The sequence below is a fragment of the Nicrophorus vespilloides genome, unplaced genomic scaffold (genome assembly GCF_001412225.1).
Source record: "Nicrophorus vespilloides isolate i.1.1-1 unplaced genomic scaffold, Nicve_v1.0, whole genome shotgun sequence".
In the NCBI taxonomy this organism is placed as follows: domain Eukaryota; kingdom Metazoa; phylum Arthropoda; class Insecta; order Coleoptera; family Silphidae; genus Nicrophorus; species Nicrophorus vespilloides.
Window position 1 is genome coordinate 401,729 of NW_017100080.1, and position 14,487 is coordinate 416,215.

At 31.2% G+C, this 14,487-nt stretch overlaps 1 protein-coding gene across 1 annotated transcript in view; it reads right to left on the reverse strand.

The window, feature by feature from the left end:
• Positions 1-14,487, reverse strand: part of LOC108566905 (probable basic-leucine zipper transcription factor N) — a 65,099-nt gene that overhangs the window by 40,173 nt on the left and 10,439 nt on the right. Inside the window, exon 3 of the mRNA XM_017927028.1 lies at positions 583-621. The gene's annotated coding sequence lies outside the window, so the exon portion shown is untranslated. The remainder of the gene's footprint in view (positions 1-582; positions 622-14,487) is intronic.

The following is a 14,487-nucleotide window of genomic DNA, read 5'->3' on the forward strand; positions in this document are numbered from 1 at the left end:
GCTTTATTTCAGTCCGTTGGAGCAGAGTAATCAATTAAGTCCTTTTGAAGAATGCTTTGCTTTCGGTTCTCATTCTCTTTTTTTTAACCACGAGATGAAAACCGAAGGGTTTGTTGGAACGACACGTGCAACGGGTCCGAGGATCGAGGACGAACTGAATGCGCGGATGACGTTGGGACGCTGAAAAAGTGCATCCGACGCGACCCTTGTTTCGGGGAGGAGAGGGATCAAAGAGTGCGTGCGACGCGTCGGAAGGGGTGCGAAAGAGAGATGACAGAACGACGAAAAGGGAGGAAAAACAAGGGCAATCGCTTGTTAAGAGTGCATCAAAAATACTTTAATCCAGGCTGATTGCGCTCCAAATGACAATTATTTTCTTTGAAATATTTATCAAGCCGCTGTAATTTTCTTCTTCAATGATTGTTTTTAATATACGCACGCACACATGTTTCTCTGCATTTACAATGTACAAAATAAAATATTTTATCATAAATTTCACTTTTTATATAGTAATAACAATGAACTCGATTGGTGTAACTTAATAATAAAACTATCATAAAATATAACACATTTTCGACTTACAATTTTTCAATGATTCTTTCGATGTAAAACTGGAACTACCTGCAACAAAATATGACACATGAGAATGAAAATTTTATAATGGTTTTATTTGATACATATCTTAAGAAAATCGAATTACATAGTTTAAGTAAACATTCTTAAAAGAGTAAACATTAGTTTTGAAAACATAATAATTATTTTCGGTGGAGATTAGTGCAGGTAAAAATGTCTTTGTTTCGAGGAAAACCAAGAGCACAAAAGAATTACTAACTCGAATGCCGGTGTCATGTGACTGAAAAAGGTATAGTTTCAAAGATTTTATCAATTAGAATAAATACCCAAGCAATGAAAGTAAAAGAAAATATATCAGAATTCTATATACAATATACAGCTGCTTGATAAATACAAGTAAACAAAAATTTAGAATAATTATAAGCCTTTAAATTTATGGAATTAATAGAATAATTGAACTATCACAAACAAGATGTAGCACTAGATAATAATAAATATTATATTTGGCAAAGCAATGGAATAGTTGAAATATCTACTGTACTAAATGAAAAGTTCATACTAGATGATATTACAGAATTTCATTGCCAATACTGTCGAGAAAGCTGAAAAGCCTGTACCGGAACGGATCTTCACGATGACTGTCGGAAAGTTAACTGAGGCCTTGAACTAATTGAGACCGGGGTCTGAAGGTTCTTAAAGAAATCGATTCGAATAAAGACAGAGCAGCAAGTCCAAAAACATAGTATAAAGTTGTTGATTGCCCGTTGCAAAGAAATAATACTTCTATTTATCTATTTTATTATTTATCTCTCCCTGTATATTAGATTAGTATTGATAAATTGCCAAGAAAAACATAAATATTCATTTATTTAAGCTAGAAAAGTTAATAGTATTTTACTTATTATATATTATTTCAATAAAAAGATGTTAAGTAGCAATTATCTTGATTTATTAGGGAATTATTTGAACTTTACAAAATCACAGATAATATGCTAAATTCAATTATGTATCTAATTAAGAGTAATTCCGACATTTACAAACTTAATTACAACCAATAATAAAAAAAAGTTATGTAAACGTAATTCCGTCATTAAAGTGTACACATTTTTTGTATGCACTAATAATATAATAAACAAGTGTCAAATTGCAATGTTTTGTAATTTGCACGTGGGCGTTTGAATTATTACGTGCACTCTTGTAAACGATGAACAAACACAATTGTTGTTGAAAAACAAATTTCGCATCAATTTTTCGCATTAATGCAGGTTGGTAACACTGCTCGTGTTTATTAAAATAATAAAAAGCAAATTTTACAAATAATTTATATCTGCTAATTGCTATCACAAATAAAACTCGTTGAAACGGATAAAGGAATTCACATAAAACGCGTACGTACGCTCGCAGCGTTTTTAATAACCGCTTTTATATGTCAATGTCAAAGGTTACTCATATGCTCTGAAAAGTTCGCTCATGCAATATTTACAATCTCCAGAAGAACGCACATGAAGCTTCTCTTAAATTGAACCTTGAGTACATCAAATAATCTCAATTAAAATACAAACAACAATACATAACAATACTCTCGCATAATCCAATTAAGCAATTATTGCACAACAAAAATGTTATATTGTATTATTTAAAATTCCGCTCTCTCCATCAGCGTTTATTAAACTGGGACGTAATTAAATCTCCACAGAAAGCTTCACTCTCTTTTATTTATAAACTTTTATTATATTATACGTTGATTGCAGAGCAAAGATGTTTTTGGTTGCGAGCGTATACTTCCCTTCTATAGTGCAGGAAATGGGAACGCATTCCGCAGAAAATGTAATTAATACTGGGGGCGGATGATGCTAGAAATTGCCTAGCCGCAACGGCAAGGTACAAAATAGTATGTCGTCCGGTATTAATGAAGGTTCGCTTCATTGGCTTTTACGAGGTCTTTCTTAGGGAAATTCAATTCATTCCTGAGCTTTTCATTGCTATGATATTGTGGTCATTACCAGCTGTTGCATCGGCTTGCGAAATTACCATCAATCATTCCGCATCTAATGGTTCTCCAAGTTCAACGCCTACCAGAGCAACAAGCCATCCTACCTAAACGCAGTCCTGTACAATCTTGATAATATCATATTAATATACAACTGTGTTTACATAGTGCAATGGTAATAATACACTCAATTTGGCTGCTACATTCTTCGTCTTTTCTAACTCATTTTATATTTATATCATAACAACTACTCATTGACAAGTTATATAAGATTTTCGTAATCTCCAAACATAAGTACTTGCGTTTTCCGTATTGATTTTATATTATATTATTGTGAAGCAGGTAAATATAGATATCTTAAACTTAGTGTATTATATAAAGTAATACCTCTCATAATGCGGATTTACTATAGATTACGAGGACAAAACAATTGAAAATATTTTTTTTGACATAAATCATCGTTTCTTTTATTATTATGGTTATATATGAAAATGTTTATTTATGTTTTGAAAAAAGATTATTATTTACGATCGTTATTTCAAGTCTCTTTTTGAGCTTTTATATTATGAAGTAATCTTCAATTAGTTTAATTAGTCAGTGGGGAACATAAGCGAAACCAATTACCCGCACTATGCGAGGCATTCCTGTAAAGTTGTAAACAAATGAAAAGAACTATTATTCTTCTAATATGTTTTATGATAATAAGAGGTCTCATCAAGAGATATCAAAATACAGTTGATTCCGCTAAATCGGGACAAGTACATTTTGTCCCTATTAAGCGGCTGGCTCAATTATCCGAAGTTCCACAAAAATTACAGGATTAATGTTTTTTAATATTTTATTTAATAAATTGCACAAAATAAATAAATAATAAAGCAAGTCACAAAACTATAGTATGCTTACATATTAAAAAAATGCATACGTACATAATAGAAAATTATGTACTCTGGAGGAATTTGTCCATAGTGGTTTGCCTTCTATTTTTACGATATTGAATATTGTCCCGAAAAAGCGGAGTAATTTTATGTTATTTCTTCGGGGTTGTTTCCGATCTTTGTGATTTGTCCCTAATAAACGGCTGTCCCGATTAACCGGTGTCCCTATTAAGCAGAATCTACTGTATAGCCAAGTATTATTTTTATGGCCCAACTATTTATTTTTAGTGATAGATAAATATTGCAAAAAATACATACACTTGCTAAATAAATAGTAATACTAAATAGGTTTATTGAGCAAAACAATATATACATAGAGCAGCAGTAAAAATATAACTATGAATGTAATAACTGGAAATTGGCCAAGAGCATACGAATGGAGTAGTTCCAAAATCATATTTACAATATTCAGAAGTTTATTCACATTTACGCTTGACAATTGAATTTTATATGAATCTAAATCCTACATATTTATCTCCAGTTAATTGCGTTTGTTATATAAATCACTTAATTAAAAAAAATAATAACTTAAGTCATTATTTTCATTTACCAAAACAATATTATTAAGTACTTGATAAATATAGCGTAGTATATACTTGCATAATTATAAATCAAACATAACTATCTACATTTTTTTTTAATTGGTACACATCATTTTATTCAATAGAGATTGTCTTTCGTATATTAAAAACCATTTTATCAATAAGGAATATTATAAAAAAGGAAGTAAGCAAGATGGTCGTAAATCAATAACCATTTGTAACAATTACTAATTAACATGTTTCTCTTGAATTTATGGAAATATAAGTATTGTTACTATAATTAACCTAAATTGCATCTAATTGCATAATCACCCAGCTCTACTCCCAATCATAACTTCTGAATTAACAAGAATTAACTTTGTAAGTAGAATAAATATTTAAAATTAGCCTCAGCAGAACCTTTAAAGATGAGCATAGTCTCATAACAATCTTAATATGACGAGTATAGTCTCAAATCTTAAATCGACCAAGTACATTATTAAAGTTATGTAAAACCAAACGAATTTCATTAAATTCCCAACTATTAAGACTCGGCACAACGACAACACCAGACAATATTCCACTGTGCCCAGAATTCCATCCCAGGGACACAAGTACTTCACTTGGAATGTTCTCCACAATATGTAACTTAAAAGTAATAAAATATGAGTGGTAATTTTCCTATATATTACTTATTATATTTTGATTTAAAAAAATATTTTTTTATATATTGCATGATATATTTTTTAATTAAACATACAATTATACGAGATGATATGGGATGGTGGATTATTTGTTCAGATTCTTCTCTATTCTATTTTCCTGATATATTCGTATCAAAAATAAAATGTTAACTTTGGAATAATATTTAAATTACGTAATTTATAGATGTGCTTTTTAACACGTTGTGCTGTACTTCTATAACAACGGATGCTTCAAATAAACGTGCATTTTAAAAGCGGTGATTTCATCATGTAAAGCTTAGTGCCAGCCATACAACAGTGGCTTCGCGAGGTTCGCTTTTACGAATGGTAAAAGGCATGAAATATTTAATCAAGTATGAGAGATGCGAGGAGGGCTTTTAATTTTAGAAAAGTGATTGAATGCAGTGCGGAATCAGCGGTTGGAAAAAAAGGCGCAATCCTGTAAAAGCCTCTCCGCATCATCGATAATATTTTGTTTATTATTGGCTATCCATTAACGGAAAAAGAGAATTATCGAACCAATTTCCATTTATCCTTTTTTACACGTATCAATCTTGCTACTTTTTCCATGCATTTATACTTGATTAATGGCACATTGGCATCAAACGTAATCCAATTGTAAATCATCAAAATCCAAGTACACGCGCAATCAATGGACAAGCATTGCAGATTTAATATAAAATTAACTTCAATCATGACCCGTCTCGTGAACTTCAGCATATTGTAATAATTGAATTTGTGGCATGTTCGAGAGCAGTTGGCGCGCTTTTCATTATTCCCCACATCTGTTTGACATTATTGAGCCGTAGAAGGCAACGCCGATGTGGGTCAATTCGGAGAAGTTTATAATTCATCTCCGGCAAGTCTAAGTCTTGGTATTACAGAACGGACTACTACTACAAAGACGCGACATTGCAATTCATATTTCAACACGCGACATGACTGATTATTCATAAGCCAGCGGATATTTTGGTCGGATGAAAATTCAAATGTAAAACATAAACATCTTTAACGTGCATTAAACGAAACGATATGAAGTACAAGGTGAAAAGTAGAAGACTTACGTCAAGTAAGCAGCTGGTTCGCTGTTATTCCCGAAAATAAAAATGCAGCGACGTTAAGTCTGGCGACCTAGTTCAGACGGTCCCATATCGATCAGCAGTATTACCATTTAAATATGCTTGAAGTCCTATAGGTATAAGCATCAAAACAACATCTCTAATTCAGTTACTATAGAAATAAGTCTTTTACTTATTTTTTATATATTGTTTACGGCCCTATTTCTTCTCCCTTTCGGAGCGTATCGACCCTACAACCATTTAGCGAGATGCACGATCCCGAGGATTTCGTCCTTTCGTGACTAACCCTCGTTTCATTTTTGTGTTAACTCCAGTCAGATACAAAGCAAAGGCCTTCGAGACACAGACAACGTAGATCAACGTCTACATACAATTATTTATAATATATTATACAATTCAAATCAACACAAGATACCGCCATAATATAAATTGTTTATGTTTATCATCATATAATTATTATTTCAACATACACTTGATTACAGTTATATAAAAAAAATGTCAAGTATAAAAACTCCTTTAGAAATCTTCTGAATGTTTTATAATTATAATAGTTAATTATTTTGATAATAAATAATTTGAAATAAAACAAAAATTGCATGATCTTAGATAATACAGTAAAATATCTTTTACATCTGTTATGAATTAAACCCAACGTTTAAATTTCACAAGCAGCTGTGTTATGCACAACACAGGTAAACCACAAGCATTAAATAAGTGTAAATCCCAGATTTTGTGTTTAACAAAAAAATAAATATGCATACGCATTACAAGATATGAGAATATTGACGTAGACATAAATAATAAACAATTTATTGTGCGCTCACGTTTTTTTTTTCAGCGAGATAAAAGAAATGGGAATGTCGTTCAGGTCGTTCACTTTCTAGCAAAACAATCGACGATACCGTAAGTGAAAATGAGTGTTTCTTCCTCGACCGCTTTCAACGCAGTTGAACGTTCCAACTCACGCAACAGTATCTTCATAGTCAACGGTAACTTTCCGCAAATTTTGGGAATACTCAATAATATCAAGTAATCAGTGTTTTCGAACCGTAACGTAAAATACACACAGTTCAGTTCAATTAGATTACGAATCAAATTTCCAATCTGACTTCGCAAAAGAAAATAAAACAAACCAAAAAAAATAACAACATTTTGTGTTTCAGCAATTAAAACAAATACACGGAGAGCGCTATTAAAGATTAGCGCGCCGTGTATATGGGAGAGTTCATGATACACAATGCAATTCATTCTCTCTTCTCTGTGGGTTTGCATGTGTTTGCTTATATTGCATATATATGCTGTCCTTGCGTTGTGTGCGCGGAGAGAGCACAATATTATTTACCAACAAGAGTATACGTGTATATGTATATATACCCGTGCATATGTATTCGAGAATCTCCTTGACCGGTGCACAATAACACGACGTTTAAAATTAAAATCGTCTATCTTTATTTCTTTCTTGTTCGTCTCTCGAACTCGCCACAAAAATCGCACCATCAATTTTCTTTCGACGCGATGTCTTGTCCCGTCTAATTTTAACGTCGGACGGCAAAAAAATATATATATATATGCTCGACCATTGCCAAATACAAAAAGGAACCTACGTCCTGCGCTTGTGACTCGAAGCGAGGTCAGTGTGAGGATAAAAAAATGTGACGATTACTCGAAAACTTATATCATCATAGCGTTTTACTCGCAAATAAATATCGCATTACCGAGACAAATGATCTTCTGAAAGGAGAAGAACGTAGAGTGAATGATGTGCGAAAGTTAGAGATGACGCAGCGCACCCCACGGCTCCGAACCGAGGATTATTTACAATGAATCACTAGATTGATTCTGTACTTGTGACTTAAAACGAAGTTCACATGAGAAAACAAAGTGATGATTATTTGAATAATTACTTATAACATTGTGATTTATAGCATAAATATGTTATAAATTACTAAGACAACTTTATTTATTTAAAATGTAGACACTGTAGAAATATTGTGAATACAATTGTGAAGTAAGGTCAAGAACATAAAATGAAACTAAATATAAAATTACCGAAATAACACATATTTTTAAAAAGTACTAAACATTATGCGAAGTATTAAGTATATACTATATTCCAAAGGGTTCTATATTGAGTTCTATTATTTGGAATCACAAAATTAATCGTGACACAAATTTATAACTTATCATTATGAATTAGATTAAACTAATTCGTTGCTCAAGATAAAGATGTATATCTAACGGTAAAAGTACATAATCGGTAAATGTAAGTTCAACTTACATTTCCGTGAAATATATACACTTACCCAATGTTCATATAGGTAAATAAAATATATATGTTATGTCAAGCCAAAAAAAAAAATAATCACATAAACACATAATTATTTTATTTATTTCTTTATAATTTACCTATTTAAAACTTTACTAATAGCTTCTTTTAACCTAACCTTGATATACAATAACTGTATCTCGTATTTATTATTTTCATCTTTTACCGTAGTACGTAAGTAGATGTAAACATTTACCGGTACAAGTAGGTATATGACGCTGCTGTCAGATTTATAATTACATTTACATTGATCGGTAAATTTACATATTTACCGGGAAATGTATACATTTACCGATTGTGTACTTTTACTGTGACATATATATAGCACATATACACAAATCAGTTTGTGTAATAAGTAATGAGTATTTATTATAAGTATGTTTGTGATTTAAAGTGAGGTCAATAATTGGATAAAAGCGAGGATTACCTAAAAATATACTTATACCTTATTAATAAATATCTATACGTATGTAATAAATTATTATCGACGCAAACAAGTTGTGAGTAAAGAAAAATGTGAAATAATAAATCAGAGCTCCATATTTTAATAATAATTTTATATAAATCATTGAATACATCTAAGTGTTCTGAGTTTGTGACTTAAAGCAAGTTCAAGGACAGAAATGATTATTACAAAAGTTACTGTTATCATCGTATTTTAGATTAAACTAAATATTAACGAGACAAATAATTACATTCAAAGTACTGATGTTTATTTTATGGTGTACAGAATAACTATACAAATTTACAAAGTACGCCCATTTCAATTATTATTTAAAATAAATTAGTGAAATCACATAAACAATTGTATTTTTAAGTATACAAATAATTATTTTAATACAATAAGCGACGTTATAATATAAGAAGATTCGGCGTACTGAGTCCGATTATTATTATAATTTAGTATATTTATGCATGCGTTTGTGATAATAATAGCGAGGTCAAAAAAGTGAGAATTATTTAAAAAAATTACTTATATCATCGCGCTTTACATAAAACTAAATCTCAATTACTAATTGACGTCATGTGAAAAAAACGAAGAATATTAAAAGAAAATGCGTTCGTCAACATTCCAAACTGGTATCCATTAATACTAATTTGTTAATGAAACTACCGCATGAATTATGTGATAATTAAGATTTCTAATAAATCAAGTATTTATTTTTATTTTATAAGTACTCCAAGGCTTCACTAAGTCCTTTGATAATTGAAATTTGCAATGAAAAATATTAAAGTATGTTTTAATTTACATTAAAAAATATATTATATTATATAAATGTCATGTCTGGAGTAGGTGATGTATATATAAAACTATGGTGTTCTCCAAGGCTCCTCAATAATTGATATTTGCAATGAATCACTCTTATGATTTTAGTGTACATAAAATATTATATAAACGTCGTTGCATGTAAACTAGCGTACCCCAGGGCTCTATACTCAGGCCTTGATAATTGATATTTGCAATAAATCAAGTATAAAATCGATTGTTTTTTTTTGTAATTGATGGTTGTAAAGAAACAGTCTTTTGAGTCTGTTTTACAGAAAATACTGGTTTCGAGAGGGAAACAATTAGATGGTGCTGAGGAAAAAGATAAGTAAAAGTTCTGCGTCAGGCCAAAAAGTTGTTGTTGTTGCTGGTGCAGTAGTCGGGTTCTCACGGCGCTGCGGAACGTTCGTTCGTAACAACAGCGTTTGTAGGCGAACAACATGCCACACAAATAGACACACAGGAGAGCGTGTCATCGCGCGTCTAAAAATAAAGCAACATCTATAGACACATAGTCTCACTGTGAGCATACACACTCTGTTGCTGCTACGTGTTTATGGGACGCTAGTTATAATATTCTCAGAATCCCCAGAGATCTCTTGAACTACGATAATTCTTCGCATACTCGAAATCTCAATACAAACGAGCAACTTAAAGATCAAATGTGAACAGGGCTCAGACGATCGTGTTGCATCGCAGCGGTGAAACTATTTAGTCTACTCTACACCATGCGAGAATAATATTTATTTAATAAATAACTAGATCGACTGCAAAACAAACCGATACAGAAATTATTGGTTTACTTCCTAAATATAGTACAACATAATCTAATTTTATAACTGTAACCTTCGATACTTTATTTTCATTTAAGTGTTTATTAATTTCATACCGTTCATCAAATAATTACAAAATTTGATAATAGTATTTCGAATGTCAAGTCTGCAAATGTTGTCTGCAAATCAACAGGTATATTCATTATAAAAAAATACAAACAGGTGGTTATGTCGCGCAACAACATTTGAATTGGACCAATAACACAGCAGAACATGTTGTGGTTTCCATGGCAACCTTAAATACAATTTGATTGGTTGTAGGCTACATAAAAACAATAATACGAGAAACTTCTAATAAAAATAAAGAATATAAACAATTATAATTGAAAAGTTAAATATAAACATTTATACACAATTAACCATTAAACATGTTTTTTATATAATTGCTACTTTATTTTAATTAGAAATTGCATTAAACACAATTATTACATTTAAACAATAGTCAAAGTTAAGTAGTTAATAAAATTAACATCTCATTTCTAATAAGTCATTTTTCATATAAAAGTTCTTTCATTTTATCAAGACAAAATAATTTCTAAAACTAAACCACCTATACTTAATAAATAAGAAATTCTATATTTAACTAGCATTTTAATAATGATTTCTTTTTAAATACTATATTAAAAATATAAATTTATCTTTTATGAAATAAACGACTAAAAGATTATATAGGCAATTGTAAAGTGACCTTTTCAAAGGACGAGTTATGGAAACAAAGTCTTTGTACTGAAAGTAAGTTATTAGTATTAAATATTATGATGTACCTCCAAGAACCCTCAATTATTTCTTTTTTTAACGAGTTTAATCCGTTCCAAACTTTCCGGATTTTTACTCGTATAGTGAAACATATTCAAAAATACACATAATATGTGTACACAAGTTTTAAACATGATGTAGTAGGCGCGCAATCCGGAACTTCTCTTCTCATCGTTATGCGAAACGTCGCTCGTTAAGCGAGTCATTTTTCTTACAATTCATTTTACTCGTTATGCGAGGTGCTCGTTAAACGAGGTTCTACTGTATAGTTAATCCAGATACGACTCTAGACTTTATACATATACAAAATTAAAAAATGATTTAAAGTATTGAATTTTTGTATACATAAAGAACTGCAGCAGTAAAAAAGCAATTTACAAATGTAAATTAATGCACATATTTTTATATAAATAAAAACGATGAATATGATGGACTATTTATTAAAGTAAATTGCTTACAAACGGTTAGTTACGTAAGTGAAATTTAAATAATTCGTAATTAAATTATAAATAAAAATGGAATATGAATTTACTTTAAAATCAAAATTACAGTTAATTACTTTAAATAACCGACAAAACTTTTAGAAAAGTTGATCTCACTCGTAGACACTAAGTTCAAAGCGAATTTTATATGAATATACATTTTATTATAGAAAATCCGTTGATCATAAAATTCGCGCAGTTATGTAAAAGCTTTTGACCAGGAAAACATAATTCACTCGCGAAGTATTTTACATTTCTATACGGTACGTCTGTGTCCGTGCTTCCTTTGATCAATTTTCTCGCGATATATTTTCTTTATGCGAAGACGCGCTCGGTATTCGTCTGGCCTAATATCGCACCTAATATTTGTGAAGATTCCGATCCCTTTGTTCGCCGGTTGAAGAGACATACTTAACATAAAACCTGGATGTCAATGCACTGAATGACACTCGTAAAAAAGAAAGAGAGAGAAAGAAAAAGTAAATAAAATGCCGAAAGATACGGCGAACGGTTTGTGCTCGAGATAGACGGAGTGCAAACGAAAAGGACGCATTCTTTCGATACATACATAAACAGGCTCGATGTATAAATAATCTCTAAGCTTAAAGTCGAAACGAAAGGGCAATAAAATCGTTAAGAGGGATTGTAGTAAGTCGATTTTGTTTTTCTTAGTCTATTTAAGTAGATGTAATCAAACCAATTCTATCGGTAAGTTCTGTGTTTTGGATAATTTGTTACTCTATAAATCGCATTTCTTCAGGTTTTATTTTTTATATAAAACTTCGATAATATTATTGTTTAGCTTCTCGAGCCAATTAGAGTAGAGTCACTAATAATCCACGGGAAATTGGTGGTAAACACGTCTGAGGTCAAACGAAGCGAGCATTCAACTTTTATTTCGTAAAGTCGTAGCGTTCGCGCGCAATTGACACGTGAAAAGTTTCGTTTCGTTGTTTGTTTGCCTGCTTGCTTACTGTGCGAGCGACTCGTCGAGGTCTGAGCACACCTGTATGAACCCTGTGTACCTGACCCCAACCATTAATGCACCACCCGTGATTGTACCTGCTTTTAAACCGAGCGCACACCGTCGTCCTCTCCCCCACTGACAATGATTTATGCACTTTAAAGCTTTCCAGCTCTGGAACTACTACTGTATTGGGCGGAGAAAAGTTTAAAACTTTCACACATTCCAAACCGATTTCAACAATAACAACAACTTTTCCCCGCCTTGACCCAGAAAAAGCCTACTTTTATAATTGCGTCCGCGCAACTTGGAAACTTTTTCTTACCTCGTTTTATCTAAAACACATAAAGCCCATTTAGATGGATGCAGCGTAATCTATCAAGGTTACTCTATGCATCGCATCTCGCTTATATCGAGTCGCAAAGTATTTTCGTTTTTTTTTAAATTTCGTACTGGTAATTTGTAATTGTCTGTGTATTTGTCTGCGTGGATCCTACAAGATACGATTGTGTCAGATAGCACTGGATTTCGTTTGGTTAGTTACATTGACCCAATTTCGTTGGCACACAAACGAACGTAGCCGCCGTCGTCGGCTGCTTTCTGTTCCATCGCTCTTCCTCTCTTAACTCTACATTTCTCGCTCACGCGCGCTAGATTACATTATTACGATGGGTACTCTCGCGCAATCTCCCTTCATCCCAGATCTACTCATCCTACAATTCTTTGTTATATAAAACGGCGAATCCTCAACTTTCAAACAACAAACATGAACATCACAGCATATTGCTGGATTCTTCAGCGAAAGAAGCCCTTCTCTAATAACTTTTATAGAAAATTTATTATTTATTATGATGGATCGGATGACTCGATAACTACTAACACTATACATCACTCAATCATGTTTAAAGAAAAACCAATCCTCTCATATAACAAGTTATAACAAGTAAAAATATCATGTTAAATAAACCAAACGCAACAAAATTTTAATTTTAAAATTTTGGTGTCAGATTTTGATAAATGAGTTATATATTTCTATTTTTCAATGGAAAATCGAATAAATGCTGGTACAATTTTAAACCAGTTATAATTTTATAAACAATGCTTTTTGAAAGAAAATTTAAAACAGAAATAAGAATTTTCTTGAAGGGTTTTCCAAGCGGAATTTCAGTCTTAGTCAAGAGCAGGAAAAATTACTATTCGCAAAACGAGCTGAAAAGTGGATGCCAAAAAGGATAGGTTTCTCTACTACCGCACCACCTGCTCACTCGGGTTTCCCCCCGTCTCACTTAAATCAAGTGCAACTTCTTTCATTCCCCCAGCCACAAAAGGCCCTTTAAAAGACGTGAACTAATGACATATACGCATTCACTGAATAATTACGAAATATGATAGTTTGTATCGATTTCGTGTGTGATTCGTAGTCGAATTAAGAGTATTGCAAAAAAAAGTTTACTCATTAACTACTGATTCATTAATTTGACTTTGTTGATACTTTCAATAATATACTTTTTTATTAAGATAATTGACCGACTTTTAACTAGTATTTAATTAAAATAATATAAAAACGTTAATTATAAATGAAAAATCGGTGACAGCATTAATTAATTCTAAGATGACATCTTTTTATACCAAAATTAAGATCGGAAATATCTTATTATAATAATTAAAATATAATATAATTAATTTTTGTTAAACTTTTGTAATAAATATTTTACTGCATTAAATTATATATTAATATATCGCATGTTGATGCGGCCAGAATTGAGCTGATTAAATAGATAATTACACGTATTAAATATATAGTTGAGAAATTATACTAATGCAAATTATGTCATAATGGTAAATGATTTCAGTTTAATTGACGAAATAAGGGTAAATGGTTTTATGAATTTATTATTTATTAATTTGTAATCTGGATTTTAACCTAAACATGTTGAGATTTCGCAATTCAATTAAGTAAAATTTAATTTAAAATCAATAGTTAATATATTTATGGTAAAGGTCACAGTTCATTACATTTACACACATAAATGTCCGCATTTAAAATAAATTGCATT